Source organism: Molothrus aeneus, chromosome Z (genome assembly GCF_037042795.1).
Source record: "Molothrus aeneus isolate 106 chromosome Z, BPBGC_Maene_1.0, whole genome shotgun sequence".
Taxonomy (NCBI): Eukaryota; Metazoa; Chordata; class Aves; order Passeriformes; family Icteridae; genus Molothrus; species Molothrus aeneus.
In genome coordinates, this window is record NC_089680.1 from 74,373,453 (window position 1) to 74,387,714 (window position 14,262).

Below are 14,262 nucleotides of genomic sequence, written 5' to 3' on the forward strand. Positions count from 1 at the left end.
GACATAGACACCAATGGAAAATCTTTCCAATAATAATTTTAAACCCTGTGTTAGCTTCCATCGTCCCCTTCCTCTTCTCTAAAAAGTATCATAATATTTCTGTTTGCACTAGTTGTATTGCTCCATTATGTTTACAATGAAGCATCGCTGTATTTGCCTACAGAAGCTGTGCGGCATGAAGGGAGATGCTGGCTAGGAGCCCACATCCCAGTGACTAGAATTGCCTGGAAAAAAAAACTTACCTGCAGGAGCTGGTGCAGGAGCAGGAGCAGGAGCTGGTGCAGGAGCAGGAGCAGCACCAGCAGCAGCACCAGCACCAGGACCAGGATGAGCAGGAGGTGTACGAGCTGCTTGGGGTGGAACACGAGGCTGAATATAATCTTTTGAGGACAAAGGGCATTTTACAAACTAAGGAAATGCACCGATTGGAAATGGTTATGGTTGAAAGGAAAGGCTATTCCAGAATATGAATGGTTTGTAAGAGAAATAAAGGAAAACCAATTTTGCTATTGAAAAAAAGATAAAAGAAAGCATGCAATAAAAGTAGTAATGAAAGGAAAAAAATCAAAATGCAAACACCCACCCACCCACCTCAACTACTCCCCATGGAGGTGGGCTCTCAACCCACATCCAAATGGCTATAATTTTTTCACAAGCAGACTTACCAACAACAGCAGGAATAGCATCATGAGGTGTACTGGCTCCTTGGGGAGGCCCTATGGAGTCTGTTCAGAGAAAGTGAATTTACTTCAGAGATGGTAAATTTGAAAAAGCAAGGAGATGTATGGAATGGAAATGGTTCTAGTTGCAAGGAAAGGCAATGTAGGTTCCAACCACAGTAAAAGTTCGGTAGGATGACACACCGGCAAATACGTTGCTTCCAGACGCAGTATAGTATCTGCTGGGTGAGTGGCCTTCAGACGCAGTATAGTATCTGCTGGGTGATGTACTGAAGGCTGAGCCGCTTCCAGACACAGAATAGGTTCTGCCGGGTGTCATACTAAGGAGGCCTGAGTCGGTTCCAGATAAAGTATAGGATCTGCTGGGTGACGAAGTGAAGACAGAGTCGCTCCCAGACACAGTATAGGTTCTGTCGGGTGTCATGCTACTGTAGCCTGAGTCGGGTTCCGACAGAGTATATGTTCTGAACCTTGGACGTCCCCAGAATGCTGGAATAAATAAAAAAAAAAAGAATATAAACAAATCAGGAGAGAATCTAGGTTTGCTGTTAAATAGCTCTGACAAGAGTAAGTATTTGAAGTACTTCCAACTGTTTGCTCCTTGTCTTAATTGCTTATTTGAAACACATGGCATATAAATATTCTATATTTATCCTTAATAGACAAAGGACATTAGCACAAGTATCTTGCCCTAGGAAGTATTGTAATCAGATGTTGTTTGAAGTTCCACATATTCTCACAGACGTATTTTACCCCTCGTCCTTATAATTTCTAGGGTGTGTTTTTTAATCAAGGAAACAAACTTCTTCTACAGTCGGACAAAAATTTTAATCCCTGTGTTAGTTACACCACGGCTTTCATGTCTGAAGAATGTCTCAGAAGATTTCTCTTTGCGCTAGGTGAATTGCTCCACTATCGTTACACTAAAGTGTTGCTGTATTGGCCTACAGAAGCTGTGCGGCATGAAGGGAGATGCTGGCTAGGAGCCCACATCCCAGTGACTACAGTGACTGCTCTCTTGAAGAAGAGACTTACCAGCAGGACCAGGACCAGGGCCAGGAGCAGGAGCAGGAGCAGGAACTGGAGCAGGAGCTGGAGGTCTAGGAGCTGCTAGGGGTGAAACATGAATCTTAATATTATCTTTTGCGTAAAAGTAAGATTTAAGGACCAAGGCAATGCACAGATTGGATATGGTTATGGTTGAAATGAACGGTGATTAAAAATATGAATGGTTTTGAACAGAAATAATGCAAAAAGAATTTTGTTATTTAAAACAAAGTATTTAAACGAAGCAATGAAAGGAAAAAATACAAATTCAAACACCCACCCACCTCCCTCAACCACTACGCAAAACCAACAAAGTCCACAAACCAAGCATCCAAACACAAACTAAAATCCAAACAAACCCACAAGGACATAGACACCAATGGAAAATCTTTCCAATAATAATTTTAAACCCTGTGTTAGCTTCCATCGTCCCCTTCCTCTTCTCTAAAAAGTATCATAATATTTCTGTTTGCACTAGTTGTATTGCTCCATTATGTTTACAATGAAGCATCGCTGTATTGGCCTACAGAAGCTGTGCGGCATGAAGGGAGATGCTGGCTAGGAGCCCACATCCCAGTGACTACAGTGACTGCTCTCTTGAAGAAGAGACTTACCAGCAGGACCAGGTCCTGGAGCAGGAGCAGGAGCAGGAGCAGGAACTGGAGCAGGAGCAGGAGGAAGAACAAGAGCTGGAACTGGAGCAGGAGCAGGAGCAGGAATGGGAGCAGGATTGGGAGCAGGAACAGGAGCAGGAACAGGAGCAGGAGCAGGAGGAGGAGCAGGAATGGGAGCTGGAACTGGAGCAGGAGCAGGAACAGGGACAGGGGCCGGAATTGCATGAGGTGCTTGGGGTGAAACACGAGGCTGGAAAATATCTGTTGAGTAAAAGTAAGATTTAAAAACTAAGGAAATGAACTGTTTGGAAATGGCTATGTTTTAAAGGAAAGGCTTATATAAAGTGTGAATATTTTATATCAGATAGAAATGAAAAACACTTTGGTTAATAAAAAATAGAAAGAAAGGACGAAAGAAAGAATGAAAGAACAAAAGAAAGTAAGAAAGAAAGAAAGTTAGAAAAGAAAAAATTCAGAAATCAAACATCCACCCACTTACCCACCTCAACCACTCCCCAAAACCAAAAAATGTCCAAGCAACCAAACATCAAAACCCAAACTAAAACCAAAACAAACCCACAAGGACATAGGAATGAACAGAAAACACATTCCAGTAATGATTTTAAACCCTGTGTTAGCTTTCACCATCCCCTTTTTCTTCTCTAAAAAGTATCAGAACAATTTTGTTAGCACTAGTTTTAATGCTCCATTCTGTTTTCCCTTAAGTGTAGCTTTATTGGCCTACAGAAGCTGTGCGGCATGAAGGGAGATGGTGGCTAGGAACCCACATCCAGTGGGCTACAATTGTTTGACAAGCAGACTTACCTGCAGAAGCTGGAACTGGAATAGTAGGTGTACGGGGTGGTCTGGGTCCAAAGCTAATCTGAAATATATCTGTTCAGAGAAGGTAAATTTTGAAAAGCAAGGAAATGCATAGAACTGAAATGGTTATTTTTGCAGTAGATTTTAAAAAACTATTAATGCTTTATAATAAAATGAAAGGAAGAAGCCTTTGGTGGGAGGGGAAAGGGAGAAAATAAGAAAAAAAATTAAAAAGTTAAAAAACAAACACCCATCCACTCACTACTGCTACTTTGCAAAATAAAAAAAAATCCATGCAACGAAGCAAGCAAGCAAAAAAAAAAAAACAAAACAACAAAACTCAACCCTAAAATAGCCAAGCAAATGGGGACCAATAGACAAAAACCACACTATTCAGAGAATTCACTGAATGACTAGGTTGGAAAAGACCTTAAACATCCTTGAGCCCAACCCATGCCTTAACACCTCCACTAAACCACTAAACCATGGCACCGAGTGCCACATCCAGTCTTTTTTTAAACACATCCAGGGATGGTGACTCCACCACCCCCCAGGGCAGACCATTCCAGTACTTTATCACCCTTTCTGTAAAAAACTTTTTCCTATTATCAAACCTATATTTCCCCTGATGCAGCTTGAGCCTGTGCCCTTGGGTTCTGTCAGTTGCTGCCTGGAGAAAGAGACCAACCCTCACCTGACCACAACCACCTTTCAGGAAGTTGGAGAGAGTGAAAAGGTCGCCTCTGAGTCTCCTTTTCTCCAGGCTGAGCACCCCCAGCTCCCTCAGTCATTCCTCACAGGGTTTGTGTTCCCAGCCCCTCACCAGCCTCGTTGCCTCCTCTGGATGCCTCTAAGCATCTCAAGATCCTTCCTAAACTGAGGGGCCCAGAACTGGACACAACACTCGAGGTGTGGCCTCACCGGTGCTGAGTATAGGGCAAGGATGACCTCCCTGCTCCTGTTGGCCACACCATTCCTGCTCCAGGCCAGGATGCTATTGGCTTTCTTGGCCACCAGGGCACACTGCTGGCTCACGTTCAGCCAGTGTCAAACAGTAACCCCAAGTCCTTTTCTGCCTGGGCAATGTCCAGCCGCACCATCCCCAGCCCATAACATTGCAGGGGCTTATTGTGGCCAAAATGCAGGACTCAGCACTTGGATTTATTAAACTTCACCTTGTTAGACTCTGCCCATCCATCCAACCATTCCAGATCCCTCCAGAGCCCTCCTACCGTCCAACAGATCAACACACACTCCCAGCTTAGTGTCGTCTGCAAACTTACTCATGAAAGACTCAGTCCCCTCATCCATGGCATCAAGGAAGATACTGAACAGAGCTGGCCCCAGCACAGAGCCCTGAGGGACACCCCTGGTGCCTGGCTGCAGCTGGATGCAGCACTGTTCACCACCACTCTCTGGCCCGGCCATGCAGCCAGCTCTGAACCCAGCACAGAGTGCTCCTGCCCAAGCCGTGGGCTGCAGCTTTTCCAGGAGCGTGCTGTTGGAGACAGTGCCAGAGGCCTTGCTGGAGTCCAGGCACACAACATCAACAGCCTTTTCTGCATCGACCAGGTGGGTCACTTGCTCATAAAGGGAGACCAGGTTGGTCAAACATGACCTACCCCTCCTAAACTCCTGCTGGCTCCGTCTGATACCCTGGCCATCCTGTAAGCACTGTGTGATGACTGCATATAAACTCTTCAGTCCCCCTTACTGGGGACTGAGGTCAGGGTGACTGGCCTATCATTAACAGGATCCTCCTTTCCACCCTTTTTATCAATGGGTGTCACATTGGCCAGCTTCCAGTCATCTGGAACCTCACCAGTGAGCTGGGACTGTTGGTAAATGATGGAGAGCAGCTTCGCAATCTCATCTGCCTGCTCTCTCATCACCCTGGGATGGATCCCATCTGGACCCATGGATTTGTGAAGGTCCAAGCAGCTCAGCAGTTCTCTGACTGCCTCCTCTTGCATAATGGGGGGACCATTCTGCTCCCCGATATCATCGAGCAACCCAAGAGGACAGTTGTCCTGAAGACAAGCCTTCCCACTAAAAACTGAGGCAAAGAAGGTGTTAAGCACCTCTGCTCCTTCTCCTCATCTGCAGTTACTAAGTTCCCTTCTGCATCTAATAAACAACAAAGGTTGATCTTACTCTTCCTTTTACCATTAATATATTTACAAAAGCATTTTTAATTATTCTTTACAAAAGTCACCATTTTAAGTTCAAACTGAGCTTTGGCCTCTCTAATTTTTTCCTACATGCTCTAGCAGCCCCCTTAAATACTTCCTGAGAGACCTGACTCTCCTTCCAAAGATAAGACATCCTTTATTTTATTCCTAAGTTCCTCCAAAATCTCCTTGCCCATCCAGGCTGGACGTTTGCCTCATCGACCCATCTTTCAGCACACAGGGACAGTCTGTTTCTGTGCCCTCAAAATCTCTGTTTTGAAGCTCACCCACCCTTCCTGAACTCCTTTGTTTTTAAAGGCTGCTTCCCAAGGAACTCTCTGAATAAGTGTCCTGAACAGGACAAAGTCTGCCCTCCAGAAGTCCCATGTGAAAGTCTTATTAACGTTCCTCTTGATTTAACCAAATATAGAGAATGTTATAATTTTATTACCACTGCAGCCTAAGTGACTTCCAACCACCACATCTCCCACCAATCCATCTCTATTTGCAAATAACAGATCTAACATTGTCCCTCCCTTGGTGGGCTCACCCACCAGCTGTGACAAAAGTTGTCCTCTTCAAGCTCTAAAAATTTCCCGGACTGCCTTTTTTCAGCTGTGTTGAGTTCCCAAAAAATGTCTGGCAGGTTGAAATTGCCAGCAAGAAAAATGGCTGATGATCCAGAAACATTCTCTAGCTGTTTATAGAATGAATTGTCCACCACTTCTTCCTGGTTGCGTGGACAAGAACAGACTCGCAGTAGGATGTCAGCCTTGTTGGCCTATATATTCCCTAATATAAAGGGCCACCCCTCCACCTCTTCTCCCTTTCCTGTCTCTCCTGAAGGACTTGGAGCCATCCAGTGCAGCACTCCAGCCACGTGAGTCATGCCACCACATTTCTGTGATGGCAATGACATCATAGCTTTGCTGCTGTACCGTGGCCTCCAGCTCTTGTTTGTAACCTGTGCTGCGTGTATTGGTATACCTGCACCTCAGCTGGACTGCTGATTTCACTCCTGTCTCAGGCTTACCACCCTTGGGTCTGGTAAGCCCAGATGCACCCCCTTTCCCCTTCTGACCTAGTTCCATGTCCTTTCAACAAGTTCTGCCAGTTCATGAGCTAAAAGCCTTCTGTCCTTAACAGAGAGATGGAGCCCATCTGGTTCCAGTAGAGCAGGTGCTGTAAAAGTTGCCCCATGATCAAAGAACCCCAAATTCTGCCAATGACACCAACCTTTGAGACACTTGTTGATAATGTGAGCTCTCCTATTCCTTTCACTGTTTTTCTCAGCCACCAAAGGGACTGAGGAAAAGACTACCTGTAGCCCTGTCCTATCAACCACTTGTCCCAGTGCCCTAAAGTCCCTTTTAATTGTCCTGACACTCCTCTTTGCAATCTCATCACTGCCAGCCTGGAATATCTGCAGAGGGTAATAATCAGAGGGCTGAATCAGCGCAGGAAGTCTCTCAGTGATATCCCAGGCCCCAGGGAGGCAGCAGACCTTGCTGTGGGGTGGGTCCTGTTGACATGTGGGGCCCTCTGTTCCCCTCAGAAGGGAGCCATCCACTACGAGTACCCTTCTTTTTTTCCTGATGTTAGAGGTGGTAATCCTTCTCACAGATGAGTCATAACTGGGAGGCTCACTGGGCAGATAACTTTCTTCTAAATCATCTGGTTGACTCTCTAGATGAAGGGGTTCATACCTATTCTGAAGTGGCACCTGACTTGGGGATGGGGGTCGGGAGGAATTTTTATTATTACCTCCTCAAGTAGGTACCCATTTCCAGTCCCCTTCACCTCTCAGGTGTCCTTCTACTGTCTGACAGTGAGAGGCATGGGAGTCCTCTGACTCTTGGTGGGCTTCCCTCAAGGATGGAAGGGCAAATCCACCAATCTATTTCCCTTTCACTTTCCCTGATACTCCTTAGTCTTTCAACTTCCTCTCTAAGCTCAACCACCAGAGAAAGGAGATTGTTCACCTGTTCACATTGCAGGCAGGTTTGCTCCACAACGCCCCCTGAAACTGCTACTAAGCTCAAACAGTCCGCACAGGAATGGGTCTGGACCGATGTAACCTTTTTGGAGGGTTCCGTTTGATTATGTACACTTGTACTAACTACAGTTTTCAAGTGCGTAAAAACCATTACTAACACAAACCCCAAAAACCACCAACCAACAGAAACACTGCAAACAACACACAGCAAACCTTGCGGGCAAGAAAAGTTGCAACCCTGCCTGCTTGCCCTGCCTGAAGCCAACTGCTACGCAAACTGCTGTGCCACACCCTCAGAGAATAAAAATTGATACTAGTAATTTTAATCCCTGTGTTAGGTTTCACCATCCTCTTTCTCTTCTGAGAAAAGTCTTACGGCTTTGCTGTTAGCGCCAGCTTTGCTACTTCATGATGTTTGCAATGAAGTATTGTTGTATTTGCCTACAGAAGCTGGGCAGCATGAAGGGAGATGCTGGCTAGGAACCCACATCCAAGGGACAACAATTGCTTGACAGGCAGACTTACCAGCAGGAACTGAAACAGGAGTACGAGGTCTTCCAGCTGCTTGGGGTGAAATGGGACGCTGAAAGGCGTCTGTTCAGAGAAAGTAAATTGACTTCAGAGAAGTAAATTTTAAATTTTCTTCAGAGAAGAAATTTTAAAAAGCAAGGAAATGCTGAAATGGTTATGGTTGAAAGAAAGGAGATTAAAAAAATGTTACTGGTTTATAACATAATGAAAGGAAGAAGTCTTCAGTTAAAATAAATACAGAGAAATAAAGAAGAAATGAAAGAAAAAAATAAAAAACACTCACCCACCCACCACCACCACTCCCCCAAACTAAAAAATCCAACCAGCTTAGCATCCAAGCCCAAAATAAAATCAAAAATAGGGACCAATAGAAAAAAACATTACAGGAGTAATTTTAATCCCTTTGTTAGCTTTCACCACCCCCTTTCTATTTTCCAAAAAGGCTCAGATAACGTTTCTCTTAGCACTAGATTTATTGTTCCCTTATGTTTATATTTAAGTATTATTTGCCTACAGAAGCTGTGCAGCATGAAGGGAGGTGCTGGCTAGAAACCCACATCCCAGTGACTACAATTGCTTGGAAAACAGACTTACCAGCAGGAGCAGGAACAGCAGCAGCAGAAGGAACAGGAGCAGGAGCAGAAACAGGAAAAGCAGCAGGAACAGAAGCAGGAATAGGTGGAGGAAGAGGAATAGGAGCAGGAGGTGTACCACTAGGTTCAAAGTGAACTTGCGGAGATTCTGTTTGGAGAAAGTAAATTTTAATAAGCAAGGAAATGCACAATACTGGAATGGTTGTGACTGCAAGGAAAGGCTATTACAAAATGTTAATGGTTTCTAATTGAAAGAATGGAAAAAGCATTTGTTAAAAAAAAAGGAAAGAAAGAAAGAAAGAAAGAAAGAAAGAAAGAAAGAAAGAAAGAAAGAAAGAAAGAAAGAAAGAAAGAAAGAAAGAAAGAAAGAGAACAAAACCAAAAAATAGTAATACCAAAAAACCCAATAAACCCAGCCACCCCACAGCCAACACTTCCCAAACCAAAAAAATCCAACTCCCCAAGCAACCAAAACCAAAGGAAAATAAAAAAACTCAAGCAAAGGGGGTCGAATAGAAAAAATAAATTACTGTAGTAATTTTAATCATTCTGCTATCTTCCACCATTCCCTTTCTCGTCTAAAAAGTCATAGATCATTTCCATTAGCACTGCTTTTATTGCTCCATTATGTTTACAATAAAATTATTGCTGTATTTTCCTACAGAAGCTGTGCAGCATGAAGGGAGATGCTGGCTAGGAACCCACATTCAAATGACTACAATTGCTTGACAAGCAGACTTACCAACACTAATAGGAGAAGGAAGAGGAATAGCACCACCAGGAGAAAGAGGAGACAATCCAGCTGCTTTGGATTCAAAGTGAACTTGTAAAAATTTTGCTCGGAGGAAGAAATTTTAAAAAGCAAGGAAATGACAGAACTGAAGGGCTTATGGTTGCAAAGAAAGGCCAATACAGAAATGTTAATGGTTGCTAACAGAAAGAAAGGAAAAAAGAAAAAAGACGTCATTAAAAAAAAAAAGTAACAGAAAAGAAAGAGATGAAAAACAAAACCAGCAAAAATCAAAAACCCACCAAAAATCAAAACCCAACAAAAACAAAAAGAAAACTCCTGCCCAACAACCACCATTACTACCCAAAAGATTCTAACATTACTAACAAAAGATTCAACCAACCAAACCCAAACTAAAACCAAAAATATCTAAGCAAATCAGGACCAATAGGAAAAAATAGAAGAGTAGTAATTTTAATGCCTGTTTTATCTTTCACCATCCCCTTTCTCTTCTGTAAAGTCACAGATCATTTCTCTTATCACTAGTTTTATTGCTCCACTATGTTTAAAATCAAATATTGTTCTATTTACCTACAGAAGCTGAGCAGCATGGAGGGAGATGCTGTCTGGAAACTCACATCTAAGAAACTATAATTTCTTGAAAAGCAGACTTACCTGCAGGAGCAGGAGGAGTAATAGGAATAGGAGACGAAGTAGCTGGTCCAGGTGCAAAGTGAACTTGTGGGGATTCTGTTCAGAGAAAGTAAATGTTAAAAACCAAGGACATGGACAGAACTGAAGGGGTTATGGTTGCAAAAAAGGCTATTGCAGAAATGTTAATGGTTTATAACAGAAAGAAAGGAAAATCCTTTGGTAAAAAAAAGGAAAGAAAGAGAAAGAAAGAAAAAGAAAGAGAAAGAAAAATAAAGACAGAGAAGGAAAGAGAGAAAGAGAGAAAAAGGAACAGAAATAAAGGTAATGCATAAAAATAAAAAAACTAATACCCACCCACCCACCACCACCACTCCCCAAAACCAAAAGCAATCCAACCACTCAAGCAAGGAATCTGAACTAAAACCAAAAAAACCCCAATCAAATAGTGACCAATAGAAAAAAAACATACAGTAGTAATTTCAATGACTGTGTTAGCGTTCACCATCCCCTTTCTCTTCTGGAAAATATCTCAGGATGTTTCTCTTTGCAGTAATTTTATTGCTCTCCATTATGTTTACAATTAAGTGTTGCTGTATTGGCCTGCAGAAGCTGTGCAGCATGAAGGGAGATGCTGGCTAGGAACCCACAGCCCAAGGACTACAATTGCTTGCAAAGCAGACTTACCCTCAGCAGAAAGAGTAAGACTCTCAACAGCTGATAAGGATCCATAGTTAGAGCCCGAAGAGTCTCTTCCTGCTCTTAATAGGTCAATTTTGGAAGCCGCCAGTGAGTAGAGATCCTCAAAATTTCTAACCACATTCTTAAATCAAAGTAGAAGGAATCATTAGTGCCAGGCAAACTACACTTAAATGTCAAATAGCACATATCCAAATTTTTTACAAAAGACAGATTTCTTTTTTTTTTAGCAGAGAAATAAAATAGAGTTTGTAAGCCAGGGAGAATGTCAGTCCCAGGACTTAAACATCAAAAACACCTAACACTGGATTTTCTATTTTTTTCTAAAATGTTGAATATTAATGTAATTGAGGAAAAGGGAATTGCTCCACACCCTCGTTAGGAGCTGCTTTGATGAGATGTTTTCAAGCATGCAATACAGCATTGAGCTCTTGATACAACTTTTTCATTTTATTTCAATACAAGATGTAGCACAGGTTCAATTTCTGTTCACAATTACCACACAGTTTCAGGCTAATGTTCACACTTCCAAAGTGAATTAATTTACTAATCCTTCCACTCGACAGCAAAACAATTAACCTGGCAGTAACAAAAGAAACATCACAAACCTACGGACTTCTGAAAACAAATATTCTGATTGCACTAGAACTGGAAAAATGTAGCTGTTTCCATGTATGCAGTGGAAGAATGTCCCAGTTTTGTTATATTGATTGGATTGATGATAAAGTTAGCAGGACAAGAGAGCACAGATGATTTGGCAGTACTGGTCACTTTATATCTACCCCAAGTAGTCTCAACTAACTGTTGAAATTATTGGTCTTCTTTACAATGGTTAATCACATTTTTTTTGTTACGATTTTTCCCTTCAGACAGTATTACATTGGTCTTTTGAATGTAAACCTGTGATACAGACAAAAATCAGCTTAGTATCACAAACAGGGATTTGCAAAGATTATTGCAGTTTTCCTTTCCTTGGTTTCACATTGATGATTTTCAGAATAGATGTTAACCCAGCTAAAATCAGTCGGGTTTTTCATTGTGGTGTCTGGGAAACAGCAGTGGCAAATTAACTCATATCACATCTTTTCTCATCAGAATCTCCAAAATGTCTTGGTGCTGTGGTCCTAGTGCCAAAAGAGGATTATTGCAGATTATAAGGCCTTTAATTGAAATGTTCTCACCACAGACTAAGACAATTCTAGAGAATGTGCCTGCAAACAACTCCACTGCTTTTAATGACAAGTGTCCCTAAAGTCATTCCTACTGCTTACCTCACTCAAGATTGCAGGACTGCCCTTAATACAGTTTGGCATAGAGTAAAACTAAAATCCATTAGGTGACCTCTGTCCATAAAAGGCAAATTTTGTAATAAAACCTCAATAATGTGCTTGGAAAGAAATCAAACAGGAACTAGAGATGAGGGCAGATGAGAGAGAGAGGGAAAAGGGAGAAAGAGGAAAAGGTGCGGAGAAAAGGAAGTTCACAGTGACACAGACTGTGAGCCATTGCTGCTGTTTGTATATGTATTGAGTTGCCAAGTGCACCTGAGGCTGCCAGGTGAACAAGAACTTCACAGTTCTGCCCCACCAGCGAGCTCCCCAGCACATACTGTACTATCTTATTTATACCACAAGCACTTTGTGCAAATATGAAATGCAACTTTTTGTGTTTATGGTTCTCTTCTGGAGAGAAAGAGGGAACAGGCTGCAGGTGCTTCTGCAATCATTGTGAGGTCAAAAAAGAATGGGAGTTGAGATGGGACTTAAAAAAAAATAAAAAAAAAAAGCAGCATCCACTACCAAATTAGAAAAGCAGGATTTTAAAGCTGGTGATTGCCACAATGCCTCCTGTGGAAAGATGCCACCCATGGGACCTTTTGTGCAGCTCTAAAATGGATCATCACTGTACTGAGGAAAAATTTGAAATTCTGCCTTTTGACAGAAAAGTTCATCTGTGCTAATTAAGCTTCATGGGAATCTGAAGGCATTCCATATTCCATATTTCCATATTTTAGAGTGGAAACACAATAATGCACACATAATTTATATCTTTATCACATTGAAATGTATCTATGCATGCAAGAGGGCAACAGTGAAAAATTTCCAGTTTAGAATCTGCCTTTCTTGAATGTTTGATTTTGTGACCCTGATCCTGTAATTATATACTGCATTAGAAAAGAAAATCTACAATAAATTGGAAGGAATTACTGCAGAAGCTTACACACTGTATACAATAATTACCTTGCCTAAGTTCCTTGCACTTTACTTGATTACCTGCCCTCTCTCTAATTCAGACAGAGAAGCACAATGAAAGAAATATGTACTCACTTTGCCTTTTGTTCTCTCATTGGGAAAAAAAATTCTGTCTTGGCACTAATGTATTCTGCACAGCTCTAAAGACTAATATTGTTTCTGTTGTAGACATCAAACTTACAAACAATGAGGAGGCATTGCACTGAATCTATGTTCATAGCTGAAAATATGGCACATCTTCTGTTAATTTCTCTTTTTTTCCCACTCATTGTTTTATCCTAACAAAATTAGTAGTTTGAAATGTGCAAGTTTTTAAACCTACATGGGCAACATAGCTTCTATGTTTAAACATTCTAAATAGCAGTTTCTTTTAAATAAGGAATGCTCAAAACCCCACAGTGGATGCTAAAACTGTGGGTTGAAAAAATCTGATAGTGACCAAGAAAGAATATGAAAATTTTGTCTTTTTTTGTTTTGGTTGGTTTTGTTTGTTTGTGGGGATCTTGGTTTTGGTTTTGTTTGTGTTTCTTTGTTTTCTTTTAATTAGTCTTTTGTATATTAATGGGAAAAAGGGGAGGGGGATAGAGGGATATTAATTTTCAGGTTTATATACTTCTGTCCATGTTTGTATTGCTGTCAGTTATTTAACGCTGTAACTGCAAAATTAAAAGTTACCATCATCTCTGAAATACCATGTGCAAGACTAGAATTGGAAATTGTCTTTCAGCTGTTGACTGCAATAGTTTTGAAGCTTTTTGCTCTCCACATGCTCAGAGCAGATGTATCTCAGATGCAAGAAATAAAAGAAAATAAAAAAAAAAAAATTAGACAGGATTGGTTTTAGACTCTAACCTGGAAGGATGCAGCCTCTGGCCTGCCCGCCGTTGCTTCCTCTGGAAGGGTCTGCAGCTGCAGGCTGGGGAGTGGCGCGGCTGCTTCAGCACCTGATGCCTCTGCCTGCTCTTTGGCCTGAAGGGAAAATACCCCAGCATCAGTGGTAATTCTCCTTCAGACACACCAGCGGGGATGAACGGTGGCCCCTGGAGCCCATGGAGTGGACTTGCTTTGATCACTGCACCTAACATCCATGAATAAAGTACGACTGATTGAATTTTCGTTGCAAATAAATCTCTAATTCAAGGGGCTGGGAGAGAATGCTACCAAAACAAAGCACCTTGCCCTGGTCTGAAAAGAGAAAGGCCAAGGATATGGCACATATGTATTACTGTAAAAACACAGCAGTTGCTGCATGACATTCACTTCCAAAGTTTGAAAGAAGCCAGTATGGAGATGGTGGTGGCACAAAGGAAATTTTCTATCAGCACAGTTTGCTGCAGGAGAAAGATGCAGTTCAGATTCTGTCACTTTCTGTGAACATTAAAGGAAAGAGACTAGAAAAAGATATCTGAAAATAAATAAATTAAATAAATAGCAACAGTTTTTCAGGGTGACCCCTGAAACTAAAATAGTGATTCC